Here is a 5,268-nt window from a genome sequence, read left to right on the forward strand (position 1 = left end):
TTTCTTTCTTTCTTCTTCTTCTTATTGTTATTAGACTATTATTATTATTGAGCCGGGTGAGGCGACTTATTCAGGCCCACTCATTCTTTTAGAGACCCACCAACAACTTTCTGTCTCCGCCACTGCTTACAGTTCAGGAAAACAACAAGTGATTTACCATAAGATAAACACGAGAAGTGCCCGTTATACAAGGGTTCAGTCATTGTTCAAACTAGTAAAAGCTAGGACTGGAAGAGATAAAGAAAACAACCCTCGGACAACAGACATATAATACAGATCAATGACAATCACATTACTGAAATCTATGATTCTGTGTGTGAGAGAGAAAGTTTATGTGTTGTAAGCAAAATGGACAGCAAGATAAACACCTTTTTTTACTTCATAATTCACACTAATCTGTAGGGATGTAACGATTAACCGCGAGCCGGTTGAAAATCGATTTAAATTATATTCTTATAAGCTTATATTCTATTTCTTGGCAATATACCTAATTCAGTTAATAATAGGAATAAATATCTACTCAGGATTCTACTAGCAGCAGCAAAAAAAGCGATTACTCGACTATGGCTCCAGCAGCCTCCCCCAACAAGAACTCAGTGGGAATAAACAGTTACAGAAATTTACAAGATGGAAAGACTGACATTCAGGTTGAGACTGCAAGAAGAGACTTTTAAGAAACACTGGGGAAAATGGACAATCTATATATCAAAACAGAGAGAAGACAGATAAATGCCAAAGTGAAATATGTATATTCATTAATGTAAATGTATGTAATTAGGATCAACGGCTGCTTGATAGTAAGCCTAAGGAAATGAGTATTATGTTTATGAATGTATGACCACAAATATTCACGTATACATGCTTACAAATATTTGCTTATATCGTAACCAGTTGACCAGACTGAAATTTCTTTAACTTTTTGTGTTATACTTTGGGAAAAATATTTATGTATGTACCCATGAAGGAGTGTTGTTTGATTGTTATTGTGTTGAAGTTCATAAAAATAAAGTAAAAAAAAAAAAAAAATTACAAGAAAATATTTATTATGAAAATATTTAATATTAAATAAAAACATTTGATTAAAACATCAAAAACAGACCATTTTAAACAATATATGATATCAAACAGATGGCAGGAAAATAATGCTGCCTAATAAGATTTGAGTTTCTCAAGTGGTTTTGTTTGGGATGTACACACTCGACAACAAGGCAGCTCACTATAGGGTTTAGACTGTCCCAAATTAATTACTTTGAGGGTCAACGGATTGAATCAGAAGTCCTCGGTCTATGAGAAGATCCAGTGCAAGTGTCACATTATGAAGCTGCATAGGGGAATACACAACAATGACAACAAGATCAAATTTTTTTAAAACAAACAACTAAATGTAATGTAAATCTGCAACACTGCGAGTTCTCTGGCAACCATAAGATCATTAGTTTTGATTTCTGTCTTTTGCATTACCCTCGGTTTCTTAACATGCCTTATGCTGCTCTGCTGTCATATCCACAGTCATCCTAAGAGACGTTAATTATACAACGGCGAGACATTTCCTGGAGGTGCTTGTGAAGTTACGCTGATGTAAAATCCTATAAGCCTGGATTAAATTTTTCTTATTGTTGTAAAGCGAAATGGAGCTGACTAACAACATGGTTCTCTTGTTTCAGTGCAAATGCAAAACTCTAAGGTTCTCTCAGGTTCTCACCATTTCTGAGCTCCCGACAGGACAAAGGAAGAACTCGCAGAGTGATATGAAGAAGCCCTCCAACTGACCGATCAACAAGAGCAGAATCTCTCCATCTGCAAACTAACAAAACATGAGACGTCAAAAACAAGCCCATAAAAGGCTTGTATTGTTATAAAATATATATTTTTTTGTGATCATTTAATTCTAAAAAATCAATTTCTTGTTGTCCTCTCACTTCCAAACCCACCAACATATTTGTTTTCAACTGTTTTGGACTGTTTCCACTTGTTTTAAACGGTGCTTGATCTGTGCGTATTTCTCTCCTGATTCAGACGAATATTATAGATAGACAACTCAAATAAAGTATTAGCTGGAAGCAATGGTTTGAAGGTAAAAACATCTTAATGAAATCTGTTCTGATGAAGAAACAAACTCATCTACATCTGCAGCAAATGTTAATTTTTGGGCGGATTATTCCTTTAACCTTTAAGTTGACCTCTAGAAAAAAATGCACCATGAGGCTTTTAAACTAGGGTTAGCATACCTGTTTGTCGAGGTCTGTCACATTCAGTCCCAGAGATGATGTTCTTATTCACAAAGTGCAAAATGGCTTGTAGGAAAGAAAACTTAATGAAGCTGTGAAAGACATGTGTCAAAGGCTACATTTAGAGACGTATCGAACTAAATCGCAACCTTTTTCACGGTCTCAATTTTGTGAGCCTCCAGCTGGAAGAGCTCATCAATGGGACATTCCTCTGCAAAGACATTGCAAGAGAGAGATTAAGAAGCAAACGCTTTCTTCTTTATACGCCTCCACTATCTGAAAGTTACTGATGCTTATAAATATGGAAATGAAAAGGCTCAGAGTTCAGCCTCTGTTTGACTCACTGTTAGATTCTCTCTCAAGCACTTCACTGGAATTACTGCGGAGACAAACAACAGACCATGAAAACACTGGTTTGGATGGTGTCACAGAGATCCAAAGTGCAGTTGAATGTTTAATAGGGAAGGAGGTTCTTCACAAACCTTTGAAATGTGATGAATTCTGTCTGCCTTGATGCCACTTTTTGTGACCTGTTTAACAAATTAGATTTGAATGAATGCTGACAACGTGAATATTTGACTTCTGTAATGTAATTTAACTGCTCAGTGAATATTCAAAATGAATAATGTGGGACTTGATTCCATTTGGATTTGATTGGATGATGGATATCAGGCTCTTATAATATTGGTTAATACAATTTTTCTCTGGATGTGCAGATTTGATACATGAGCAGGAAAAGTTTTTTTTTTTTACATGAGCAGAATTTTTTCCCCCTTTTTTATAAAATGCATATAAATTTTTCTAATAATATGCAATGATGAATTGTGTTCCAGAAATTAAGCAATTTTTCATTATAATATGCATATGATTTTTAAAAATATTTTGTAGAGATAAACTGTAAAATGTTATGAAAAAATTATAATATGCATGTCAATTTTTCAAAAAATATGGAATGATGAATTATGACAAAATATGACATCATTTTTTTTCATTATAATATGAATATTGATTTTTTTTTTTAATATGCAGTGATGAACTGTAAGAAATAATGAAAACAAAATGTTCATTATAATATACATATTATTTTTTTAATAATATGCAATGTGTTGTGAAAAATTATGAAAACATTGTTCATTAAAATATGCAAATTAATTTTAAAATTTTCATTTTTCAAATAATATGAAGTCACAAACTGTGAAAAGTTATGAAAACATTAAATCATTTTTTTTTCATTATAATATGCATAGTAATTTTTCAAATATGCAATAACAAATAAATTGAAAATAATTGCTCTTTACAATATGCATATTCATTTTTTTAAATAATATGCAGTGATGAATTGTGAAAATTATTAAATTATATTATATTGGCAACACCCTAGCAACCACCTAAAACAGCAGTATTGTGGTGTTAGTGACTTCACAACCTCTTTAATATACGGCCAGTGTAATTTTGAAACATTTAGTTTACACATTTAAATAATTTCAATATTAATCACCTCACACTGGATGACATCCACGCTGACGTTTACAGGCAGGACTAGATCGGGTTGGAAATGCCTCGCCATAACCACCAGAAGATGCATTGTAGCCAAAAGGTCTCTACTGTGAATGACTGACAGATGACAGGGTTGGAGAACGGTGGACATATACTTATAAATATGTAAATAGGTTAGTGACAAGATTTGATTTGATTGCCTCCTGTTTAAAATTCCATTTGGCCGTTTCCTCGTTCAGCCCTAAGGTCTCGTTGAGAGCTGTCAGGATCACCTCTAGTTTCCGTACCTGGGCGTCAGTGCTCAATGCGATCTCCTCTATATGTAACTGAACCCCCGCTACCCTGCCTGGGATCAAAACATGCACAGACTGTATAGAGGGTTATCTTTCACCTCAAAAAAGAAAAGAAAGAAGCCTTTTATTAGAAACATTTTTTGTATTTTGCCTTAATTTTTATGACAATTCAAGAATAGTTCACCCAAAAATGGAAATTTGCTGAAAAAGTACGCATCCTCATGCCAGATGTAGATGAGTTTGTTTCTTCAACAGAGCAGATTTGCAGAAATGTAGCATTACATCACTTGCTCAGCAATGGATCCTCTGCAGTGAATGGGTGCCATCAGAATGAGAGCCCAAACAGCTGATAAAAACATCACAATAATCCACAAGTAATCCACACCACTCCAGTCCATCAATTAACATCTTGTGAAGCAAAAAACTGTGTGTTTGTAAGAAACAAATCCATCATTAAGACATTTTTAACTTCAAACTGTTGCTTCTGTCTAAAATATGATGCCATAATACATAATATTGCTTTCTTCAGTGAAAAAGTCATCTCATCTGAATCAAGAGAGAAATATGCTTGGATGAAGCACCGTTTACAAGCCAAAACAGTCCAAAACAGCTCTAAACAAATATGTGGGTGGATTTTGATGAGAGAGGACAACAGGATGGACAAGGGATGGTCAATTGTGAAGTTTGAAGTTAAAATGCTTTAATGATGACTTTGTTTCTTACAAACATGCAACTTTTCACTTCACAAGACATTAATTGATGGACTGGAGTGGTGTGGATTACTTGTGGATTATTGTGATGTTTTTATCAGCTGTTTAAACTCTCATTCTGACGGCACCCATCCACTGCAGAGGATCCACTGGTGAGCATGTGATGTAATGCTGAATTTATACAAATCTGTTCTGATGAAGAAACAAACTCACCTATATCTTGGATGGTCTGAGGGTGAGTACATTTTCAGCCAATTTTCATTTTTGGGTGAACTATTCTTTTATAACAGTATGGCGCCTTTTGACACTTAAACAAGTATAAAAGCCACTGATTGTGATAAAATATCAAAGTGACACATGTATTGAAAAATAAGTCAAGAGTACTTCAAACGAACACTTAGGAAATGTGACTTTGGTTCAGAGAAAAGCTCTTGCAGCATTTGAGACTCGCAGATACAGACACTTCTCACAGATCTCATGAATAACATTCACACATTTATAAGTGTCTGCAAAATGACATTTCTGTATATATCATTTTTA

The 5,268-nt window shown here is 34.2% G+C and overlaps 1 pseudogene; it reads right to left on the minus strand.

The window, feature by feature from the left end:
- Positions 1-1,135: 1,135 nt before the first annotated feature.
- Positions 1,136-4,105, minus strand: LOC107724761 (gamma-parvin-like; annotated as a pseudogene).
- Between the last annotated feature and the right edge of the window lie 1,163 nt (positions 4,106-5,268).

The sequence above is a fragment of the Sinocyclocheilus rhinocerous genome, unplaced genomic scaffold (assembly GCF_001515625.1).
Source record: "Sinocyclocheilus rhinocerous isolate Xijiao unplaced genomic scaffold, SAMN03320098_v1.1 scaffold5049, whole genome shotgun sequence".
NCBI lineage: Eukaryota > Metazoa > Chordata > Actinopteri > Cypriniformes > Cyprinidae > Sinocyclocheilus > Sinocyclocheilus rhinocerous.